Here is a 25,325-nt window from a genome sequence, read left to right on the forward strand (position 1 = left end):
CAGCCTGCGAGTCTCAGGCGACTTCCTCCATTTGTTTTTAGTGCTAAGAGGACAAGACCATGTTTGAGGAGTTTAGAAATTAGACCCCTGGCCCACCAGTGGCCCTCTGGCTAAATAGAATACTGTCACTTAGGAGGATATCTCCTGGGGTCTTCTAAACAATCGAAAGCAGTCTGAGCCTGAAGGCCTTTCCTGGGGTTTTAGTACCCAGATCCCTAGATCTGCCTCTGATAGGTTTCCCTAGGTAGTCTCTAAACACACTGTCTGCTGCGTCTGCTGTTCATATTCCGAAAATGGAAGTGAGCTACTAAATGGAAGTAGATACTAAAGGAGCAAAAAGTTCTTTTTCTAAGAATGGAGGATGTCCATTTGGGAAAACTAAGAAAGTTAGAATGAAAATTAGATCCCCAAATTTGCATTAAAGGCATTATAAAGCACTTTGCTAGCAACAGTCATAGCACAGATATTACTAGACCAGAGGATTCAACCAAGACAACCACCGATGCCTCAGTATCCACTGAAAATTGGAGCCTTTGATGTCACGTGAAGAGTCTCAGGAGCCTCTTTCAGTGGGATGTCTGCTTTGTTGAGTGAGGAGAGGCATAGGAAGACCTTCAGACCTTCAGTCTCTGCGCAGCCAAAATGAACGCAGGTGGCCTCATCCCCCTTTGAGAGAAGGGTCGCCTCACTTCCAGTGGTCTCTGCAGGTGGGGCGCCCCAGGAGGACCTCGCTTACTGCAGCCTTTGCACACTGCCCAGGCCTCCGCAGTAGCAGCTGCCATGGTTTCGTCTTCTCCCTCTTTGTAGGTGGAATCCTGGGGTCTCTCTGAGGAGTCAGGGTTTTATTTCCTGGTGCCAAAGCAATTAACTGGGTCTGTTCTTATGCCTCAGTTGTTCCTCCTGGGCCTTGAGATTTACCCACACTTGGTTCCTGTTGTTGAAAACTCAAATTCTAAATGTTCCTTAATCAGGGTCTGAGGATTCATAGCCTGTTTCTGATGTTTTCTGTGAATGTTTGGGGCAGACTGGCTAATCAAATACATTCCCAATAAAATGCATCCTTCCTGGCAGGTTGCATGTCAGTATAATTCAGAGGATCTCACTGAAGTATCTCAGAAATAAAGCAGGTTTTTCTTCCTTGTCCTCAGTGATTTCTCTATTCTTTCCAGAGTTTATTCATGCATTTTCTCATCCTCTTGATATAGGGGAGTGAAACTCCTGACCTACTGTGTCTGGTATGAGTTCGTGTTCTCTAAAATCAAAGAATGAATTTTAGGAACAATGGAGCTTAAAAATAGAATATATTTATTGAGAGGAAGAAAGCTTCTGTCTGAGAGAGACAGAAGGGGTCCCGAGTGGGTTGCCAAGGACTCTGTCTTTTCCATGGACTTTTTTTTTTTTTTTTTTTTTTGCAGTACTGGGGATTGAACTCATGACCTCATGCTTTCCAGACAGGCACATATGCCACTGAGCTAAATCCCCAGCCTTTTCCAATTACTTCTATAGAGCAAAATCATGGGGTGAGATGGTTCACAGTGGAGGAAAACTGGGAATTCAAAAGGCAGTTGGGCATAAGGTGGGATGTAACTATAGTTAGCCAATAAGATTAGTAGTTCATTAAGGACAAATGGGGAAGTGAGTCATGGAGAAAGGGGGCATTCTTAGAGAACAGTGACTCTTCTCTTTAAGGGATTGGGATGGTGGTTCCTGGCTTCCTCAGGGTGATAGGGAGCTATTTAGAATATCAGTCCTTAGGATGTGGATGCATTTGTTTGATCCTTTGTCTTGAGGCCTGGCCCACAGCAGGAGGTGTCTGTCTCCCCCACAGTTGCAAGATATCTGGGCTTCTGCACTGGCTCCTTTGAGGACCTAGCCCTGTCTCACTGCCTATAATATTTCTAACTAACTCAGCTGCTTGCAATACTCTCAAGAAAATAAGCAATCATATCGTCACACTCTCTGTGACCCTATTTTCCAATCTGCTATTGCAACCAGGATCTTTTAGGGGTACTGCATCTGTACCCTCCTCTTTGGGGCTATTTCACGCCAAGGTAGGTATGTGCTTTTTCTTCAGGGATGAAGCAAGTGGAAATTGGATTTGAAGATCCATCCAAGCTAGAGTATAAGTTATACTCAAATTTGAAACAATCTCCACATCTACTTACATCCTTTAAGAACTGCCCCAGTGTTTTCACTCTGAGCCAGATCCCTGATAGAAAGAGACACTCACTTTCACAGCTCCTCATTCCCTCACTGAGACGTCTCAAAGCAGATGCCCAGCAGTTCCTGATTTGTTCACACGGTGAAAAGTGCCACTTCTTGTTACACTACAAGGGTGGAGGACCCTGGTCCTGGGTGTGGCTGGGTTAATAAGGAACAGGTAGGGCTACAGCTCTGGGAAAGGATGGATCAGAGAAGCAGGTAAGCCAGGTTCTGCATCTTCCTTGGTGTTCTCTGGAGCCTCTGTGGTCCCCACACGGTGCCTCAGGTGCTGGGCTCCTCTGTTCAGGGCACTCAGGAGCTTGACTTCTACAGGGCCTGGTTTTGATCGGAGTGGTCTTATTGACACATGGGCAAAGCAGGTCACACAAGACCCACATAATTCTGGATTTGAATCAGAGACATCGAAACCTGGACATATGGGATTTCCATTATTTTCTCCCTTCTTGGAAAGTAACTCAAACTGGAATATTGTGTGAAAATTTAAAGTTCCACTCAAAGGCCATGTCCCCTCACTTTTTAACTTACACTGAACCCAACTGAGTTGCAAAGAAAAATCACCTTTTTTTCTCTTTAAGCCCTCTGTGTTTTTTGTTTGTTTTTGTTTGGTACTGGGCATCCAACTTTCAACCTTGAAAAGGTTTTGGCCCAGGCTGGATACTGTAGCCGGTAAAGCCAAGGAGCTCCTATCTCCCCCCACCCTTAGAAATTACCTCTGGCACCAAACTAAGACCAATGGACTACCTGTGCATCCCTAATGCCCCCTTAGGTTCCACCCCAGGCCGAGGCACAAAATAAAGGTTATTTATATTTTATACTTCTTATCTTTTCAGCCGCCATAGGTCCTCCTCCTCCTCCCCCTACAGTTCTATCAGATGGTTCCCTGACCGGGAACAGCAGGCGAGAGACTCCTGGGGCTGGTTCCCAGTTTTGAGTCCCCTGCTGTTCAGGACCAACCGGACTGCATCCTGCATTAATTCCTCACTTCTACACTCAGGAACTGTAAGCTTAGCTGCTGGTTCGCAAACAGCACCCACCAATTTACCACAGGTGAGCAACTCCCCGGAGACAGCCACTGAGCCCGGCTCAGGTGGATTCTTTTCCCCCCTTTGCATGGGTTCGTGACCCTTTCACGTCTTTTAGACAGCCCAAACCAAGGCCTTTCTGGGCAAGCCGATGTCCACTCTGGACAGCCCACACTGAGAGGCCCTCATGTTTTTCCAGAGCTTTTGGGGCTTTCTGGGCAAGCCTGTGTCCATTCCTGGCCCACCCACACTGAGAGACCCTCACTTTAGAGCTTTTTAAATTCTCATGGCAGAGCGGTTACTCAGCCCACACAAAGCCCACTCTTAATATTGGTGACAGTCAATTATTAAGAGTTTGGAGCCATATAGCCAACCTGTCGGTCTGGGGTGCAGTGTGACGACTCTAATCCTGACAGACCACAGTCCATTGTCTCATCTGATTGTAGCCCCATGGGCTAGACCAGATTTTATCTCGGGGACCACTTCCTGTCCCTCCCCAGAAACCATACCTATTTATGGCTTATCGCACTGTGGACAAGCTTACAAAACTCTCTGTCTTTGTTTTGGGAATGTGTCCCTCCCCGCCAGCTTCCCTGTCCCTTTGTCTCCTCCAGGATCCCTCTCCCTCCCCGCACTTAAAGGGATAACAGCGTCTTCCCCTGCAGCCTTTGGGAGTTTTCTCAGTGCCTCCTTTCCTCCTGGCTTCCCTCCCCGCCGCCGTGCTGCCAGCGTCCCTTTATTTCCTGTGGGTGCCAACCCATCCCCCACCACCGAGATTAAAAATGAGACCAAGCAATGTTAAGATACACATAAGATTTTAAACAGCTTTTGACTCTCACACTGCGCTCCAATTCTGTGCAGTATCTGGGCTCTTGTGTGGCGCTCCAGGTCCACATGGGGTCAGCGTTTCTGTGCACCCCACAAACAGTTTCAGCTCCACGTGGTGACTCAGCTCCACATCCAACCCGTTCCCTGCCGCACCGGCCCACTTGTGCCCGTGCCGGTCCATTCAGCCGTTGAGAGATACGCGCGGGACTGTCCACACCACGGGTTCAGCTTTTGGCACCGCGTCCTGGGCCGCGTGTCCCCGAGGCTCCCGTGAGCGAGCGCGGCTCCCACAAGCGGTTCCTGCAGGCTACTGTTTGCCGGCTGCCGGCTGTGCGCAGAGCCACACTTGACTGAAAGCTGCGGCGCGTGTCCCAGCCCCACCACTGCCGCCCACCCCGCCTCCACCGCCACCGCCACCGCTGCTGCCGCAGCCCCGCCCCACCCCTGCCGCCCTTTGCGCTGCACGCCGGCTCTGTCGCCAACAGCGGGCGGCCCCTGCGCCTTGGACCCACCGGTGGCCACGGTGAGCCCACCCGCATTGGCCGGCACCGCCCCCCTCTCCCGCCGTCACAGCTCAATTGCGTATTTCCCTGCGCCATCCCAGCGCCATCCTCGCCGTTTCAGGTGTGATCTGAGCCCGCCCCTGTGCGCTGTGTCCCAGCGCTCACCCCGCCCACTCTTCATGTTCCCTACATGCCAGATAATCTTGGCCTGCCCCAAGCGCAACTGTGCTCTCTCTATGGGTGCCATCTGTCTCTCTCAGAGTTCCAAACTGCCTCAGACTCTGCGAGTTTCCCAGACAGGTTTCTCCCAAATACAACCGCTTCTTTCAACACAGACACATATAACATCTCGTGGCTCTGCTCAAACGTATTTTTTTTACAATTCAGTTCCACTCAAGAGAGGCTATTTTTCTTACAATTTTCTACCATTTATTCAAGGTTAGTGGCCACCTGGTAATTTTACCAGCCTTGTTTATCAATTAAAGCCTACACTAATCTCCTGTTTTAACCACTAAAATTAAGAGATATTTATCAATTCCTTTTTGCTAAAAACCACTAGGTCTGTTCCAAGACAAGGGTTTTTTTAAAAAATTCTAATGTCCACCATCAGTAATGTTCTAAATTTATTGCTTCTGCTGTACTGTGTTGTCACCAATCTCCTGTTTAACAACTAGGTTATAACTTGAGAGTATATACTAAGTTAATACATTTATTCATAAGATTGATAAACCTTTACTGCAAAATGTTTCCATTAAAGCCTTTTTGTTAATTCCACATGGCACCCTATCAAAAGCGGTATAACATCCAGATAAAGCCTTCTTTCTAGTCTAAAATGCCAATATTAAGCTCCTACATACTTAATTCTACAGATACCTTTTACTATAGTCCAGATCTCAAGCAACAAGGCAAAACTTGACCTTCAAGCTCCACAGAGACCTTGATGTGGTTTTTCATATTTTAAATAACACTTGCAGTTCTGAGACAGACAGATCTACACAAGGTAGAGTTACCTGCCCCCCGCCATGGACCACGCTCAAATGCAGCAGAAGACATTAGGCAAGAAAGTGCCCCATCCTGGCGTTCTTTGAGACCTACTCCAGGGCTGCTGGGCTGTCCTGGCCCCCAGAGAGTGGGTGGGCCATCCTAACTTCTAGCCCTCACAGGACACTGCCAGATTCGTCACTGAAAACTGCTGCCGAAGACTGAGAGGGGCTCAGGGCCAGCAACAACCGCCTTTGTGGGTGTCTGTCTCAGAGTCCAAGTCACATTAAAACTCTCAAGGTAAGACATTCTCTATATTTGTGGACATAGAGGCCATATATACAGAGTTCTTATTGAGTTTTCAAGCTACTTTAATAAATCCTCAATGTCTGACAGAGTATTAAAGGTCAACCTATGTCATACTCAAACAGGGCCTATTTTGTGCAGGTCCCAGTCCTAAATCTTAAAATGCTTTTATTCCCTTTTATACAGGCTGACAGAACCTCAACAGCAATCAAAGTTGTTAGACTGCCATTCTGGTTTCACATCACTCAGGCCCTAGATCTAACCACGCTTTTTGTACTCATCTCTGCCTTACAAAGGCCTCATGGCCATGACTCACAGGTTGTCATGTTTTGTTATCCACTTTGGTTCCTAATTTCTTACATTCTATTAATGATCAATTTTACAGCAGGACTCTTTAACAGTATTGCCTACAGACTCCAACGTCATATATACCAGAGACAAGCCTTACCGACCTACCTTTTAACTTTTACTTCACTCCTCCTAATCCCACGTTTAATTTTCAAAATTCTGCCTTACTGTGGAAATGATCCTACCTCAACGTCATCCTGATAGAATAACATGTCTAAATCAAAGGCACCTTTCCCTCTGCCTCACTTGGGTCCTTAAATATGACAGTGCCATGTCTCCTCATAACATCTTGTCTCTTTGTTTTTTTTAGTCTAACATACGTGTATTCACCAGTAAGGTTGTCCTGGCTAAAACACCTGACACCAGCTTCTACCTAGACATCAACCATCATCCCGTCAACTCCCCTAGACCCCAGTACAGCACCCTCAGCCAGCAGGAAATAGTTAAAGAGAAAAATCTTCGCCCCTTTTCATAATAATCATAAGACGGGATATGAAAGGGTTTTGGCCCAGGCCGGATACTGTAAAGCCAAGGAGCTCCTATCTCCCCCACACTTAGGAATTACCTCTGGCGCCAAACTAAGACCAATGGGCTACCTGTGCATCCCTAATGCCCCCTTAGGTTCCACCCCAGGCCGAGGCTACTTATGTGCCTCACTCCACGTGTTCCACGGAGAGATCGCTGGCCCCGGGGTGGAGATGCCACGCCCCAGGGGGTCGGGGGTGTCTCTCCCCGCATTCCTGAAATAAAGGTTACTTATGTTTTGTACTTCTTATCTTTTCAGCCACCACGGTCCTCCTTCCCCCCTCCCCCCCACAGTTCTATCAAACCTCATGTTTGTCAGGCAGGTGTTTATGCCACTGAGCTAAATCCTTGGCCCAAGCCCTCTGTTTTAAAGGAGTCACAATTTTGCAAAACAAAACCTAAAGGTGATATTTTAGGGATGGTACTGAGTACTCCTATTCTAGCAAGGCACACTGTGCCCTTTCAAAATTTCCTTTGTGTACTTCTCAAAAGACATAAAGAAAGAAGAATTAAAAAACAAAGACTAGCACGGTCGTGAGTTCGATCCCCGGAACCCATACAAAACAAAAACAAAAATAAAACAAACAAACAACAAAAAACAGAGCAGTATGGGATACGTCCTAGGTCTCCAAGGTCAGGGCACATGGGCTCTCTCAAGCTGGGTCCCCGCAGGATATGGCAGTGGGCCACCCAAACCAGCTCAGGCCATATGTGCACCCCTCCCAAGCCACCCTCCCAGACCAAGGTCAGGCTTCATGCACAGCCTGCAGCGCTGGGGTCACGTGGAGTGCAGCCTCCCCCCCAATAAGATCTGCCCCCGGAGGGCATGTCTGCCTTGGTACCCGGAGTCAGAACCAGCTGCACAGGCAGCTCTCCCTTTTCTGCACTGAGCACCCATGCTGGTCACACAGAAACCTGTTCCTCAAGTCAGGAACAATCATGTTTTTCCTGGTACGTAGCTTATCTGACCTTCCGTAACAGATCAAAAAAGCAGGAAATGGAGTTGCACAGAAGAGCTTGATTTTACTTAAAACTCCCGCAAACATCTGCTTATCTAGAAACCAGTAACACGCAGGAGCTCTGAGAGGGTATGGGAAGTCCAAAGAAGTCTCTTAGAACTACAACAGGCTGCCAGGGGCCAGAATCAAATAATGGAGGGAGGAAGCCGGTTAGCATCAAAAAGCAACCCCGACAGGCTCGACGCAAAGACACCTATATGCAGGTCTCCACAGAGACTTAGGGCCAGAAAGGTCATGGCGGCCAGTTCGAGGGGCCTCAGGGGCACGCTTCCTGTGGCTGGGAGAACCCAGAGACCATGTGCTTACACTGCCCTCTCACGTGGAGAGACGCACTAGGAACTGTGCCCAGAGCTGTGGGGAAACTTCATGAGTTCCCAGCTTTCTTAATCTCCGCCCCCTCCCCAAGCTCTCTGGACTCCCTCTGATAACATAATGGAAAAAGCTCAAGGATTTGAGTTTTCTAAAAGAAGGCCTGAGCAGGAAAGAAGGGAGAAGGGGGTTGGGGCTTTCTTGGGGAGTCAGGAAGGAAAAGAAAAGTAAACTAGTGGGCTCCTCACTTTGGGTTACAGGTTTCACCAGGTTCCTAGGATAACATCAGCTGTCACCTGTATGGCCACTTGGGTCTGCATGGCTTGGGACATGTTCCCAGCCAACCAGAAGGGAGTCACAGTCACAGAAGGGAAAGCGAGGAAGATGCAGGGGTGGGGGTGGGAAAGGGAGAGAAAGGGAGAAGGGGGAGGGGAGGGGGAGAGGAGAGATGAAAAGAGGAGGTTTGAGAATTGTCTTTTTCCTAAAGTGTTTAGAACCCAAAACATACATGGCTTACAGAGACTGCCCTCCTTGGGGTCATGCCAAAAGCTGGTCTCCTCTAAGTGCTTCAGAACTTGATTTCCCATGCCAGTGGAATGAGAAACTCAGATGGAAACACTGCATGCACTAATAACTCACGTATGTCACGTATGTCACATATATCCGGAGAAGAAGTTTTAGCTCTGTCTTAGCCATCAGTGGGCTGCGTCGGCGTGAGGGGTACGTCAGCCGGAGGCCCTGCACACCACCAGGGACGTCTCTCAGCACCTTTCCCCATTGCTGCCCGGGGGACCAAGCACCTCTTGTCTTTGGTGCTTTTAGGCAAAAGAATTCATTTCCTGGGGACTCTGAGACAGTCTATCTACTTACAAAGAAACACTAAGATTGTAAAATTTTGTGGAAAAGAAGAAAGAAAAAGAAGGGAAAAAAGATAAACTGTGCCTCAAAGGGTAAGGGGTTCAGAGAAGTGGGGAAGAAGAAAGAAAAACTCACCACTTTGTCTGGGCTTGCAGCAGCCCTCTTTTGGTGCCCTTTACCTCCTGCCACTGGCTGGCCAAGAGAGAGTGTCACCAGGCCGGGGCTTTGGTAGAATGTCCACGTGCTTGCTGAACCCTCTCATGGAAGACATGTTCAAGGTGCTTCTGGAAGAGGCAAGGGAAGGGGTTACCGAGCAGAGGTTCTAAGGCTGCAAGTGTGGGCACTCAGGAACAGAGGTGCATCATGAGCCAGCAGTGGCTGCATTCATGGGGCCCAGGGTGTCTTCAAGGTGGGTAATCAGGGATGAGCATTTCAATCGTCCCGCAGGCTGTGCCAGGATTCGTGCCATCCACACGCCTGACGCTGGCATGTGCCGCCTGTGAATACTGCTACTTCCTTGAGGACAGAGGAAGAGCAATCTACAGGGGAAAGGACAGGTCCAGAGCCCAGCTAACTTCTGACTGTGTTTATAAGACTTTTTAGGGATTTGTTTTACTGCAGGAATTTTCTGGATGGAAAAGAGGCTCGAGCAACTTTTGCATTTTGAAGCTGCAGTTATTTTTAGTACAATTTTTAAGTCTCAGATTTTAAATCCTGAGTCCATTCTATCTAGTTGTTATTACTTCTATCTGACCTCATTCCTAAGGCATCCAGCCCCTGAGATTTTGCTTGGGAAAGTCTCCCTTTGGCCACCCCTGCCGGGGGCTCCTGCAAGGGTAGGAATGGTTCTGCAGCCGCCCACACCCAAGATTTTCCACAGCCCTCCGGGACAGAAGAGCTGAGTCAGAAGTCAGGGAACGTGTGCCCTGAAGCTGCGTGGAAACAGGAATTTTCATAGGCAGCTCAGAAACAAGAACCCAAACTGCAAAATCCAGTCAGGGTCATCCAGAGGCCAAGCTGCTGCTGCCTGGACTCCTTTAGCCAAGCAGGGATGCACACAGCATCTGGAGGTTGTGAGCTCCTCCAGCCCTAAGGAGTGGGAAGTGCCCTGGTCCAGAGCCTCCCTACACACTGTCCAATGGGCAAGCAAGGGGTCTGGCTGCTGCAAGGCACCCCAGAAATGTTAGAGCAGCCCTGGGGACCGGAATCAGATCTGCACGGGCCATGTGACCAGCAGACACCCCCTCTGCCACATCTACAATGGGCCTCCTCAGTGCCACATGCCCTGGAGATCCTCCCTGGGATGCCACCCATGAGCTGGGCCCAGGCTGGTTCCTAGGGCCAGGGGCACAGCAAGGGATGGGCGCGTCCCCTGGCTCAGTGCACACAGCACTAAGGAAGAGCACAGAACACAGGAAGAGGAAAGGCCGCCATTGTCCCCAAACACAGCACCCACAGAGCACTGCTCCAAGTCTTGTCCCAGTCCCACTTCTCTGCGGAGAAAGGGCTTTACACTGTGCTACCACACGCAGTCAGACTTTCCCTTGCTGCCCTCTGCAGCGCCCACCAGATCCGGGCCATTTCCAGCTCCTTGATTTACCCTCCTGGAGGCTGGAGCAGCCAGCAGGGTGCTTCTGTACTCGAGGTGGGGGTGGGGTGGATGTGCCTCCTCCACGGGGACCCCAACTCAAGGGGTGCTCCTGTGGGTACAGGCCTGGGGGTCAGCCTCGGGTCTGCGAATCTGCCCTGGGGCTGCAGTGGGGCCTTGAGGCCTGGGGGTCAGCCGGTTTTTGATGCAGCACCTGTGCGAGTGAGGGTGAGGGTGTGGAGGCAGCTGAGGGTGAGCTGAGGAGGAATGGGAGCAGGGCCTGTGTGGGGAAGGGCCGGGAAGCCACGGGACCTGGCTGTGACACGCACTGCCTGCCGCATCGCAGGGGTGGGCATCTGTGTGCCCGCATGGGTCAGCCCTGAGCAGGCACAACACTTCCCCTCGTGTGTGCCACAGGCCAGGCAGCCGGGCGGCTCCTCCCCAACACTCAAGCCTCACCTCCCCACCATTTGGGAGCAGACTGTCCTCAGCAGTGGCCCAACTCAGGTCACCTCACACTGACCCTGCCAGGGGCCAAGAAATCATGGTGCCTTTGGGAAGTGGCGCTTGGCGTGGGTAGGGAGAGGAAATCGGCAGAGGCAGGACAGTGACGTGTGTGTCCATGAGGAGCAGGCTTAGGGCCAGTGAGTCATGGGCAGGTGGCCCCGTGGGCAGCAGGAGTCCCTCTGTGTCTCTTGGGATAGGTGACACCTTTGCCTATCCCACTGTGCCTACCCAGAGGCTCCTCAAGATTCTCGTGTATCGCACATTTGCTTTCTGCCTTTCTCAGTTTCTACAGTGACTGAGCAGTGTTTGAAAACTGAGGAGGGCGAGCTGCACGGCCTCCAGCCCCCATCCCCTGTTGGGGACACTTACAGTCTGCCGAGGGCAGGAGCACAGAAGGCAAAGGGCTCTGGGAAAGAGTCACCCAAACCCACTGTTCTGAGGGTGACCTGGAAGGGAGGCACCAAAGAAGCTAAGCTGTACATCCCCAGGTGTCACCCCCAGGTTTCCACCCTTCCCTTCAGTCACAGGGAGCTCAGCTTCAGGCCCAGGGCAGGCCCGGGAGAGAGGTGCCCATGAACTCCACTTCACAAATGGAGAGAGCAAATCAGCCAGGTGCCCACAGCATGAGAGCTGCAGTACTGGCCAGGGCCATCCTGCGCTCCATGCTCCGCCAAGGTGCACCGTTTAAGGCTGACCTGAGGGTCCTGTGTGTCCCAAGGCCAAAGCAGAGAGGTCCCGAGTGCACAGGAAGGGACCTGCGAGGCCTGGGACAGGAGGGCCAGCTCAGGCAGCAGTGTGGCAGCAGTGCCCAGCTGCTCACAGCTCAGTGGCTAAAGTCACTCCTAGAATCCCCAGGAAGTAGCTAAAGGGGACAGGTCAGTCATGGTCCCGCCTGGCCTAGACCACGTCTGAATGCCTTTCTAGCATCCGCCTCTAAGATCCTGTCTGGTCAGATGGCTGGGGATGTGGACGGACAGAACAAGTGAGATGGAGTCTGCTGGGCTTACAGGCTGGCCCTGGACTCCTAGCTCAAGTGAGCTTCCCGTCTCAGCCTCCCCAGAAGCTGGGGCCACAGTGGTGAGCATGGCGCCCAGCTCAGGTGAGGTCTGTGTGTGCCCAAATGTCACAGGGAAGCAGGTCTTATTGTGTTCCCCAGGGTCTGTCCTTTGTCACCCTCCTTCTTGCCCCCAGTCACAACCCACACGGCACACTGGGCCCTTGTGTGGAAATCCCTGCCCACCTGAGCCCCACCCTCTCCACTCCGTGGGCTGCTTCATCAGCACCATGAGACATCCCGGCACCCAGCGGCCTCCCTGAGGCGGTGGTGCAGCTCCCTGCACTCCTTTCCCAGCCTTGCACAGGCCTCGGGTGGTCTTATGCTCACAGCTCTGTTGTCCTGATGCTACCCATGGTGTCCCACTGATGGCCAATTTCGGGGTCTTGGCTCCTGGGGGTGGGGACACCACCCTGGGCAGCACCTGTGCACTTGTGTTGAACCCCAGGGAGAGCCTGAGGGAACCCTCCACCTCCACGAGCTCTGTTTCCTGTGTGCAGCCACCGTCAGCGTGCAGCTGGGTAGGCAACGTACCTGGTCAGCATAGTCAGAAACCACACCTGTGAGATCCCGAAGGTCCTGTGCCCAACTTTCAGAGACACTGAGGCTCCAACCAGTTCCCACCAGCCACCAATAGGTGCCTGGGCTGGTATTGAGTCCAGAAGTCAGAGGTCAGACCCACATTTGAGTGGGTCCAGAGGCTGGGCCCTGACCTATGATGTTTATATCTACACATCCCCAGAGCCTCCTGTGCTCAGACCTGGGTGTGAGAAGGGGATGGGCTTCGGCAGAGTGGGGCCATGCATGGATTGCTCCTGACTGAGACTACCACTGCTGTGCGTCGAACAGCCGGCTATGTGGCAGGAGGATTTGCTGGCGGGAAGTGGGGTCTGGGCCACCACGGGGGGACCACCTGGAGGGCACTTGTGTTTCAGTCCCTGGCTCTTCCGGGCTGCCATGGGCTGAACACACACTTCTGCCTGTGGGCCCGTATCCACATGTCCTTGGAAACTGTGGCTGAAGTTTGTTTTTCCTCCTTCAATGTCCTTCTCGGGTTCAGTGTTTTGTCCCAGCAGTGGAAATGCTGGTTCTCCACCACCTTTGGAGAGGGAGGGCAGGACGTGATCGTTGCTGTCAGAGGCCAGAAGCACACGTTTGTAGGTAGTTGGCGGCCAGATCACCACTTGGGGTGACACTGAAGCCCCATCCTCGCATGAAGGAGTCCAGAGCCCTGTGTCCAGGGCAGAGGTGCACATCCCCGTGAGACTGAGGGAGAAGGCAGAGCCAGGAAAGTAATCAGCAGCAAGCCTTGAGGGGGAGAATGGAGAAACCAGGTGGAGCCAGGGTGGCTAGGTCAAAACCTCGGGGAAGCAGCAGATCAAAGGCCACCCTGTCCTTGTACCCGGGCATTCACAAAGCCACGTGCGTGACCCAGGCCTGCATCCAGCCTCCTCTTCATTGAGGAATTGACAAAATCCACTTGTCACTGCTTCTAGAAACCTGCTGTGGTCAAAAACGGCCCCTCCAGACAGGTGGCAGGGTCAGGATGCCGCAGGGTCAAGACTCCTGCCAGGTCCCTGCCTTGGATCCCCCCCCCAGGGCTCCGAGAGCCTGGGGCTTGCCCTTCTGGGCGTTGTCCCCGCCCCCCTCGACCCCAGGGCCGCTTTTGTCCTTCCTTCTGGAGTTTAATGACTCTCACTCTCCTTACTCTTAGTGTCCCGCCACACCCTTTGTTTGGGAAGCTAAGAACCCAGAAGAAGGGTGGGGGTGGGTACTGGCCCAGCACTAGGAAGCTGGAAGCTGCAATGGGAAGAGCCTCAGCACAGACCTGAGGTGCTGGGAGCCCTGTGAGGGGAGAGGACGGCACCACCCACGTGGGAGGAGAGAAGAGGACCCCTGTGAAGGGAGAGGCCCAAACCACAGCAGGGAGGACACTAGGGCCCCTGCGTGGCACTGCATGGGGCAGCTAGGACACCAAACATTCACCTTCAGGAACGCCAGAGCAGCAACGCGCCCTGAAGCTACTCAGTACACTCTGACACAGCCCAGCAAGGCCTTGGCCAGGAGCAGGAGCTCAGCTCAGAGCCAGAGCAGCAGCAAACCCCGGAGAAGGCCTGTGGCTAGGAACCGAGGGCGCCGCAGCGCTGCGCTGCACCTGCAGGGGGCAGACGCGCACACATGCACACGGAGGAGTCCAGCTAGGCAACCCCCTGGGAGCTGGATTTGCAGGAGGTGGATAAGCAGGTGCAGTGTGTGTGTGTGTGTGTGTGTGTGTGTGTGTGTGTGTGTGTGTGTGGCGGGGGTAATTTCCAGCTGCAAAGCCAAAGAAAGGGCAGAGGGAAAGAGAGAAGGATGCTCCAACCTGTACGGGCAGATGGCATCGGCGGAAACTGGACTCACAAATTGGTCTCCCAGCCTTGTAAGTCAATGGTTCTTGGAGACCGGAAGCAACACGTGACCGGTCTTGTCTGGCCTCAAGGAACCACGCTGCATGGGTGATGGGACAGAGCACCTTCCAGGAAGAGAGGACCTCAAGGAAGCCGAGTGGTGGTGGATGGGGAGCATGGATTTCCATTTCTAGGCTCATAGTTCTGCAGCTGGAGTGCAGGCAGGGGAACAACCGGTGCTTTTGTGAGAGCGGGCTGCAGGCGTGGACAGCCCTGCTGTGGGCCTGGAAATCCTTGTAGACCAACGATTTCCAATCCAGGGTAGCATCCAGAACCCCTCCCTGCAGGTGTCCACAGGCTACTCTCACCGACCTTCGGTTTATGGGTCCCACAAGACCCAGAGCGACCCTTCACCTGTGCAGTCCCCCATTGCATCCCAGTGGGCAGCTCAGATTTCTTGGGGCACATCAGGGTGGCTTAATCCCTTTCCACTCTGAACATTTATCTTCCTCTTGGTTGTGGCTGTGCATTGTGAAATCTGAACTTCCTGCACAGGGTGTGCACTGCTGTGCTAGGACCTGGGCTCCCTCTGCTGCACTCGGAGACACGGCATGCCACCTCTCTGACTGCTGAGTGTGCTGCTGTGGGACCAGTGGTGCAGGGCCTAGGCCAGGCAGCCTGCAGATTGGGGTGCCTCCTGATGCCCCTGAGCTGATGCCCCCATCCTGGGCTGGTGCCTCATACTGCACGTGCCTCTGCCTCAAGGCGGGACTCAGGAAGATTGACCTGGAGACTCTGCCTTACACCTGAGCGACCCATGGCATCAGGCACTGAGGGTGTTTCTGCACAGTACAGGACATGAGAGCAAAAGTAGCCCCACTGCCCCTCACTGAGACCACTTCTTGAGAGCTCCACAGCCTCTGATCATTGCAATTCTGCTGCATTTCAGTTGTGTAACAGCAACTTTCCAGTTCTCCTCATGTGGCAGGGAAAGCAAGAGCATTCCCCAGGCTCTTGCATGTCTCTCTCAGGCTTCCAGCACCAGTGCAGGTGTGTGTGTGTGCTTGCATGCCTGCATGGGTGTGTGTGTGTTTTTGTGTGTGTGATACCTTCCCCACTCCTGGCATTCCCTAGCCCAGCTCAGGGCACTTTGGGACCCACACAAGCTCTGCCTGATGCCAGCTGCAGCCCTCGGTCTCCAGCAGAGCTGGGGTGGAGCAGGGACAGGCTGAGGGATCCTTTCATCATTGAGGGTGAGGGTGACCCAGAGCCCCACTCTGCTGGAGGCCACTGCACAGGCAGGAGGTGCACCCCAGGGTGCCCTGGCTCCCCCAGCCATGGAGCCCTCTTGCCCAGTGCTAGGTCCTCTCCAAGCTAGGCCCTCTCCCAGAAGGGCCAGCACATGTGAGAAGCACCAGATCCAGCAGTGTGGGCTTCTCTCACAGCACAGGCTTTAAAGGAGACAATCGCTTCACAGAAGAGGGAAACGCAGTCCAAGGCGCCAGCAGCCTGCATCGGAGGACTGGAGCTCCCAGCAGTGGCAGAACCGGCACCTGCTGTGCACCTCCCTGGTTCTAAGCCCAGCCCTGACTGCCACCCTTGGTGCCGCCCTGTAATTACCTTCCACAGGGTCTGCTCATTCATGGGTGGAGAGGGGCTGGGCAGTGGGGTGACCTGCTGGATATCGGGGAGACACAGAGCAGGCACTTGGAGCGGTTTTGTCTGTGACGAGGGCTGGGCCTCCCTCCCTGTCTTCTCCCACATTGCAGGCAGAGGCCTGAGCTCTTCTCCGCCACCAGCCCGGGCTCAGGGCTGCAGTGCCAGATGCTGACTCTGCTCCATGCCTGTCAGGGCCTGGCTCCCCTCACAGGTCCTTGCTGAGTAACAGCATGAGCAAGGCTGTGGCCAGAACCTGTCCCACTTGTCCAGTAGGTCACCACTGTGATCAGAGATGAGAGCTGAATATGTGTGGTCACAGTCAGGTACCATAGTACATTTACGTTCTGAGGCTGGAACCTGATGTATTTAGGTCTAGAATGTCTCCTGAGGTCTCCTGTATCCAGAGGTGGGACTTTGAGACAGTGACAGGACCATGAGGTAGCTAGACTCCTGAGTGGATTATTCATTGATGAGACTTTGGGGTCCCTGGGTAGGGAGGAGGTTTGACCTGGAAGGGTGTTTGTGTGTCTTTGATCGTGGCTCCTCTCTCTCTCTGCTTCCTGGCTGCTGTGAACTGAACCTGCAATTTCTGCCTCAAAGCCAGCCAGCCAGTCCTCTGAAAATAGTGAACCAAAATTTGTCACTCCTTTAAGTTCCCATGTCAATTATTTTGTTCTAGTGACAGAAAAGCTAACCCTACACCACATTTGCAGTGAGAGGCCAGAACCAGTCCATCGATGTCAGAGGCTGGAAGCCCACATTTGGGATTGAAAGCCAGTACACCACCTGGGGTGAGAATCAGGAGCCCCACCTTTGATAAGAAGGAGGGCCTCCTAAAGGGAGAGGCTTGGCCATTTCCCTGAGAGCGAGGGAGAAGGCAGAGAAAGCCAAGGAAGCGAAAACTGTGGGGCAAAAATGAGGAACCCGTAAGAGCAAGGAGGGCTTCAGGAGCTGACAGATACTCTGGGCTACCTAAACGCAAGTAAGTGACACTGATCTGTATCCACCCCCTGTACTTTAAGGTGCTGACAAAACCCACAGTGGCCTGTTGGTGGGGGTGGGCTTTGGATGCCATGTCACTTCTAGAAACCTAGAGATCCAAATCTCCTTGTCCAGACAGGTGGCCAAGTCAGGAGCCCCACTGGGCCAAGACTCCGTCAGTGCCTAGCTACGGATTCTCCTGTCACCTCAGAGGCTTTGGAGACCCACTGCCTGCCCTTATCGGGCCAGCTCCTGCCTGAAGAGTGCATTTTTATTTCTTTGGTTTTGAATAAATCTTACTCTTGTTGAGTGCCCTGTTCAATCTTGTGGGAAGCCAAGAAACTGGGAGGAATTAGGCCAACCCCCTCCTCCCAATAACAAGGGGACAGCATCTTTGCAGTGGGAAGGTGGAACGCACCTTGGGATGAGATCTGGAACCTCAGCTCAGGCCTGAGATGTTGGGACCTGTGGAGGGGAGAGACCAGGAATCCCTGTGAGGAGATTGCATAGGAAGGACCCGACACATGAGAGGAGAGGCCAGAGCTTCAGTGAGGGGTGAGTCCAATATCCACCTGTAAGAAAGAGGAACAGGACCCCGTCTGTGAGGGGAGAGGAGGAGGAGAGGTGCTTATAACTGATGGCAGGGAAAGGCTAGGGGCCCCTGCATGTAGGAGTGGATGGCCAGGACACCTTTGTGAGAGGACCACTCCTATGAGGAGAGTGGGCAGGAGCCACCTGTGAAGGAGAAGGACAACACTCACTAAATGACAGGCGAGGAACCTCTCGTAAGGGGCGGGGTGCAGACACCCCATGTGAGGACAGAAGTTGGCTCAGCTGTGTAGGGAGAGGTCAGTACCCCACATCAGAGAGTCACCAGGATCCCCTTTCGAGGAACAGAGCCCAGGATACCACCTGTGATGCCCAGCTAGAAATAACCAGCGCCCCAGACATGTCTTTAGGAAGAGCCCACTCACTCTGAAGGGGTTTCCATAAAAGTGGCAAATACTTGCTCTACTAAATGTAAAAATCTCAACACAGGAGCACAATAAATATGAGGTAAACCAAGTCATATGATGTCTGGAAAATATAAGAATATTTCTAAGAACAGAGTCTACACAAATTGATATGAATGAAATGCTGAACAAAGAATTTGCAGAATGCGGGTGGTGTTGCAGTTCCCCAGAAGAACACTTGTGCAACATGAGTGATGCTCTGGATTCAGTACCCAGCACTACAAAATAAAAGAATGAAAAATAAAACAATGTTTGTGAAAAAGCTGAACAGTGGCCAGGGGAATAGTTAGATAAACAAGGAAATAAAAATGGGAAGGAAATACAGGATACCAATGAGGAATTTAGCAAAGAGAGTTTCTGAAAAAGAACCAGACACAGATCTTGAAAACAAGTCATAAAATGAGATAATATTTTAGGTAAAAGCCTCCATGACAGATTAAATGAAGCTGAAGAAAGAATATTTGAACTCGAAGAAAGATCCTTTGAAATATCTCAGACAATAGAATAAAGGGAGAAAAAGGAATGAAACAGTATTTAAGCCCTTTGGGATACCATTTAAAGAAATAAAATACTTTTCTCCAGAATACCCAGAGGTGAGGAAGAAAAGGTTAACAACATAGAGAACTTATGCAATAAAATAGTAGAGACCCAGTCAGAATCCCTGCACTGTCAAAAAAATTTTTTTCAGCAAAACAATAAATTAGTACTGGGGGGGAAAAAGCAAGATTCAGCCAACAACTTAGTTAGAGTAACCAAGAAACAGAGAGAAGACAAACTGAATTACTAGAAAAGGAGATACAACTGATACCATAGAAACACAGAAATCAGTAGGGATTATTATGAATAACAACATACTAACAAACTAGACAACTTATAAGAAGTGCACAAATTTTTGACACCTGTTACAAAAATTAAAACATGAGATTAAAAAACATGTAACAATTAATTAGATTGAAACAGTTCAAAATCTTTCAACAAAGATAAGCCCAGGGTCTGGAGATTTAGCTCAGCAGCATAAGCACCTGCCTTGCAAACAGGCTGTCCTGAGTTCAATCCCTGGTACCAATTAAAAAAAAAAAGATAAGCCAAGACTGGATGGCTTCATTGCTGAATTTTGCCAAACTTTTAAAGATCTAATGCCAAGGGGCTGGGGATTTAGCTCGGTGGCATAAGTGCCTGCCTTGCAAGCAGGCAGTCTTGAGTTTGATCCCTGGTACCGATAAAAAGGAAAAAGACAAAAAAAAAAAAAAAATATCTAATGCCAATACATGTGAATCCATTCCAAAGAATGAGAAGAGCAGGAACCTTTCCAAACATTCTATGAGGTAACATTACTGGGACTAAAACCAGATGAACGCACACACACCTAAATCAAATATACCTGATGGACATAGATGCAAAAATTACTAGAAATCGGGCCGGGGATTTAGCTCAGTGGCACAAGCGCCTGTCTGGTAGGCGCAAGGTTGTAAATTCGATCCCTGGTACCACACATACACAATAATAATAATAATAATAATAATAATAATAATAAAATTAGAAATCAAACTAAGCAGCACATCAAAAAGACTATTGGCTACAGTCAATTTGGATTCATTCCAGGGATAGAAGGCTGTTTCAAAAAGTATAAATCAATAAACACAATAAATACATCACATTAACAGAACAAATGGGGAAAATATTATAATTGTCTTGATAAATGTAGAGAACGCATTTGCTCAAATGCAGCATTCCTTTGTGATAAAAGCCATGAGCAAATTATATATAGAAGAAGCAAATCCCAATATAATAGTGGCTGTCTGTGTAAGTGAAAGCTGAAGCCTGAACCATGTTCACTGGGGAAGGTTGCAATCAATCTTACAACTATAAAAATTGAATACTTGGGAATAAACTTAGCCAAGCAGTAAAAGACCTTGATAACGAAAATTATAAAACACTGATGAGATGATTTGAGGAACATACACAAAAAATAGGGAATACTATGTCTATGGATTACTAGATTTAATGTTGTCAAAGCGTCTGCACAAAACAGTCTACTGTAATGCATCTCTCCTCAGAATGCCAGTGACGCTCTCCACAGGGCTAGAAAGTGCAGTCTGAAATTCCTGTGGAAACAGGGAAGATCCCAAAGACTCCGAGCACTATGGGGTCCAACCAGAGCAATCACAATACCCGATTTCAAGGCAACCACAGAAATCAAAACAGCACGGTAGAGCCATTAAAGACAAACACAGACCTCTGAAACAGAGTTCCCAGAAATAGGCCCACAATGTGCAGGCTAAGGCACCAAACGCAGAGCTTGGAGGAAGGCAGTAAACGGGCAGTGAGTAGAACCACGAAGCAAGAAACAGCAGCAAACCTGCCAGATGAGAGAGATTGCACAAAACTGAGAAGGTTCTGCATGACAAGGAAAGTGAAGAGCTAACCTGCAAAATTAAATTCCACCAATGCATCTAATAAAGGGTTAATATTCGGAAGACAGAAATTCAGAGACTTGAAAAACTATCAGGAAAATTCAAATCAAAATGAGATATCTCACTCCATTTACAATCTTTTTTTTTTTTTTTTTGGTACCAGGAATCAAACTCCCAACCTTATGCTTATGCCACTGAGTAAATCCCTGGCCCACAGTTGCTATTTTTAAAAAATGCTTGTGGGGATGTGGAGAGAAAAGGAACTTGTACACGTATTAATGGGACTGTAAATCAGTATACTTATTATATCAGGTAAAGATGCTGCCATTCTGTACAAACACACAATATAATATATTTTGGTACAACAATGTGGCATTCTAGATTTTCCTGTCCTTTTTTTTTTTTTTTTTTTGCACAAATTGGCAGTTATGAAATAATGTTACAACTTTACCATCAGAATGTATTCCTTCACTGTACTATATAAACATTCAGTAAAGTCCCTAACAGAGCAATTATCATGATTTGAAGATTTGAAGATTGAAAAATCTAATGAATATGTTACTTTAATTATGGTTGCTGAACTATTATGTACTATTCTCTATGCATGGTTTTGTTTGTTTTTCTTATAGCAAAGGATTCAGAGATAAAATCCTTGAACCCTGGTCACAGCTTGATGCAGGTATTCATGCTGATGGTTCTCATCCAGCTGGTTGCCTTTTACTTAGTGAAAGATTTGTTACTGGAAATGGGTTGTTTTTTGGGCCTATGTCTTTGGCAGCTGCGTGAACCACTCAAAGACTCTGACTATTCAAGAGATTGCACACAACTTCACCTTTGGCCACCACAGGCGATATGGAATCGCTGATTTGGAATGGTTGCAAATCTTCCTGTTGGGCTTCCAATTTTCAATTTCCTTTATGGATCATCATAGACGCCTTGGGGTTGACGGCATTGATGTGGATAGTCCTACTGACTTTGAAGGCTGGTTCTTCTGTACCACTTTAAGAAAATTTGTATGGATTATTTTTCAGCCTGTCTTTGTTAGATGTGAACTTCTATTCATCAAACTCAAATGAATTGCTTAGCTGGAAATTAAAAATACTGTGATCCAAATAACATTTGATGTTCTAGTTTACTATGTTTAGGAATTAAAACATTACTCTACATGTGGGCAGCATATTTCTTTGGTCCGGGCTTACATTCAATTTCAAGACATTGTATAGCTGAGCATTACATGTTATTAAGAGATGTGAACCTTACTTACACTCTAGATCTCTGAGTTTACTGACCTTCAAGCTGGGTTATCACAGCAAACATCATGACTTCCCCAGTATGCCCAGAAAGAGCCTTCCAATAGGGAGTAAGGATCTGAGGCATATTTTAGCTTTCTCTAGTCATATATTATTAATTTAGCCATTTAAAAAAGGAATTTAGTACATTTTGTCAACTTAAGCTGTTCATCCAAAAATAAAAAGAACATGAATAAATGTCCTGCATGTATCATCCAAATTTTATTAAGGGTTCACTTTATCAGATCATTAAGGTTACACTTAAGGTTCACATATGTTGAACAATATGCCAATGTATTATCTCATGAAGTAACTCAGAAATAGAAAACTAAATTAAAAAAAAAAAAAACCCAACTGAATCCTTCATAAACTAAGCACCAGTTCAAGGAAGGTTCATCTCTGTTTAACTGAGGGGCTTCCCCAAATGTATATGTTGCTTTCTTGTGGAATACAAATATCAGCAAAATGAATAGAATCAGTTTCCAAAATAATCGTGTCCAGAGATCAGCTGTTCTTTGCCTTGGACAAGAGGCTTTTCAGTGTGATGCACGATGGAGTTGTGGCTTCCAAGTAGGATGTCCTTTTGGGGGCACATGATGACATTTTGAGGGATGAAATATGAGGAACGGTTGTCAGGTAACATCCAGAGCTCACCTTCAGAACACTCCATCATAGATAGAATGGCGTGTGCGTTCATCATGCAGCACATGTGAAGGAACCTGGAAGGGGTGAATCAGGTCAAGGACGAGGGGCTCATTTCAGTCCTCTTCCACCTTTTTAGTGGGTTTTACTTTTCAGAATGAAACCTGGGAGCAAACGGCACAGCACACTCCTGATGACGGGGAGGGAGGAGCCGCCCGGCTGCCTGGCCTGTGGCACACACGAGGGGAAGTGTTGTGCCTGCTCAGGGCTGACCCATGCGGGCACACAGATGCCCACCCCTGCGATGCGGCAGGCAGTGCGTGTCACAGCCAGGTCCCGTGGCTTCCCGGCCCTTCCCCACACAGGCCCTGCTCCCATTCCTCCTCAGCTCACCCTCAGCTGCCTCCACACCCTCACCCTCACTCGCACAGGTGCTGCATCAAAAACCGGCTGACCCCCAGGCCTCAAGGCCCCACTGCAGCCCCAGGGCAGATTCGCAGACCCGAGGCTGACCCCCAGGCCTGTACCCACAGGAGCACCCCTTGAGTTGGGGTCCCCGTGGAGGAGGCACATCCACCCCACCCCCACCTCGAGTACAGAAGCACCCTGCTGGCTGCTCCAGCCTCCAGGAGGGTAAATCAAGGAGCTGGAAATGGCCCGGATCTGGTGGGCGCTGCAGAGGGCAGCAAGGGAAAGTCTGACTGCGTGTGGTAGCACAGTGTAAAGCCCTTTCTCCGCAGAGAAGTGGGACTGGGACAAGACTTGGAGCAGTGCTCTGTGGGTGCTGTGTTTGGGGACAATGGCGGCCTTTCCTCTTCCTGTGTTCTGTGCTCTTCCTTAGTGCTGTGTGCACTGAGCCAGGGGACGCGCCCATCCCTTGCTGTGCCCCTGGCCCTAGGAACCAGCCTGGGCCCAGCTCATGGGTGGCATCCCAGGGAGGATCTCCAGGGCATGTGGCACTGAGGAGGCCCATTGTAGATGTGGCAGAGGGGGTGTCTGCTGGTCACATGGCCCGTGCAAGTCTGATTCCGGTCCCCAGGGCTGCTCTAATGTTTCTAGGGTGCTAGGCATCAGCCAGGCCCCTTGCTGGGCCATGGGACCACACCTACAGTGACTACTCCCTGGCACCTCACGGGCGACAAGTGGAGAGTAGGGCTGGGGACCCAGGACAGTCACTGCTCACCTGACTTCCTGCTTGGCATAAGGACTGTGGACTGCAGCAGATTGTTTATGTCTGATCTCAACTGGGGCTTTGCACCACGGTGAGGCTTAGAAGGCGAGTTTCTGAGCTGCCTCTAAAATCCTTGTTTTCCTGCTCTGACTTCTGATTCAGCTCCTGCTTCCACAGAATAATGCAGGAGGAATTAGGGTGGGCTGGCTGTAGAACCCTGCCCTGACAGGAGTCCCAAGTTGGGAGTGACTGAATGGATTCTCCAAGGAACACCTCAGGTCTCAGAAATTAGAAAGAGGGCTTTGAATCTACCAAATCAGAGTTCTAAATCTCTTGTCTACTTCATGAACTGTGAAACTGCTCCTAGATTTGAATTCTGATTCCATGACTTTGCACAAGATACCTGTTCTTTCTTGTTTGTTTCCCTAGCAGCATGAGGAGGACATTACTCCTGTGAGTCCTCAGCCTTCCATAGGAAACAGCACAGTGCCTGCCACAGGCTGGGTTCCCACTGACACACCTGCCCCAGGCAGAGTCATGGGGGAGGCAGGCATGTTCATGGAACTGGTCCTTAGTCCTCATAGAGCTGGGTTTCTTAACAGGCAGCTTTACGAGATGGGACAGGTTCTTTCCACAGCCTTGCTCATGCTGTTAATTTACTCAGCAAGGACCTGTGAGGGGAGCCAGGCCCTGACAGGCGTGGAGCAGAGTCAGCATCTGGCACTGCAGCCCTGAGCCCGGGCTGGTGGCGGAGAAGAGCTCAGGCCTCTGCCTGCAATGTGGGAGAAGACAGGGAGGGAGGCCCAGCCCTCGTCACAGACAAAACCGCTCCAAGTGCCTGCTCTGTGTCTCCCCGATATCCAGCAGGTCACCCCACTGCCCAGCCCCTCTCCACCCATGAATGAGCAGACCCTGTGGAAGGTAATTACAGGGCGGCACCAAGGGTGGCAGTCAGGGCTGGGCTTAGAACCAGGGAGGTGCACAGCAGGTGCCGGTTCTGCCACTGCTGGGAGCTCCAGTCCTCCGATGCAGGCTGCTGGCGCCTTGGACTGCGTTTCCCTCTTCTGTGAAGCGATTGTCTCCTTTAAAGCCTGTGCTGTGAGAGAAGCCCACACTGCTGGATCTGGTGCTTCTCACATGTGCTGGCCCTTCTGGGAGAGGGCCTAGCTTGGAGAGGACCTAGCACTGGGCAAGAGGGCTCCATGGCTGGGGGAGCCAGGGCACCCTGGGGTGCACCTCCTGCCTGTGCAGTGGCCTCCAGCAGAGTGGGGCTCTGGGCCACCCTCACCCTCAATGATGAAAGGATCCCTCAGCCTGTCCCTGCTCCACCCCAGCTCTGCTGGAGACCGAGGGCTGCAGCTGGCATCAGGCAGAGCTTGTGTGGGTCCCAAAGTGCCCTGAGCTGGGCTAGGGAATGCCAGGAGTGGGGAAGGAGTTACCACACATGCTTACACGCACACACATACACAAACACATACATGCACATATGCATGCACACACATATACACATGCACTGGTGTCGGAAGCCTGGGAGAGACACTCAGGAGCCCGGGGAATGCTCCTGCTTTCCCTGCCGCATGACAGCGTGATAGATTTGTACTCATCAGAGGCTGTGGAGCCCTGAAGGAGTCGTCACAGTGAGGAGCAGTGGAGCAGCTTGTGCTCTGTGTGCTGTGTTGTGCAGAAATGCCCTCAGTA

At 50.5% G+C, this 25,325-nt stretch overlaps 1 long non-coding RNA gene and 1 pseudogene across 2 annotated transcripts in view; one reads left to right on the forward strand and one right to left on the reverse strand.

Moving 5' to 3' along the window:
* LOC134473165 (uncharacterized) overlaps nucleotides 1-18,429 on the reverse strand; it is a 40,959-nt gene extending 22,530 nt beyond the window's left edge. The window contains exons 1-2 of one of the 2 annotated variants that reach the window (XR_010043252.1): nucleotides 17,517-18,429; nucleotides 9,058-9,206 (exon numbers count right to left, since the gene is read on the reverse strand). This is a non-coding gene — a long non-coding RNA (uncharacterized LOC134473165). Of the gene's footprint in view, nucleotides 1-4,043; nucleotides 9,207-17,516 lie in introns of those variants that run through there. The other variant, XR_010043253.1, reaches the window with a different exon arrangement.
* Nucleotides 18,430-21,129: 2,700 nt separating this feature from the next.
* On the forward strand, nucleotides 21,130-23,002 carry LOC100734923 (sphingolipid delta(4)-desaturase DES1-like; annotated as a pseudogene).
* Nucleotides 23,003-25,325: the final 2,323 nt, after the last annotated feature.

Source organism: Cavia porcellus, unplaced genomic scaffold (genome assembly GCF_034190915.1).
Source record: "Cavia porcellus strain 051 isolate PalLab524CR breed Dunkin Hartley unplaced genomic scaffold, mCavPor4.1 scaffold_26, whole genome shotgun sequence".
NCBI lineage: Eukaryota > Metazoa > Chordata > Mammalia > Rodentia > Caviidae > Cavia > Cavia porcellus.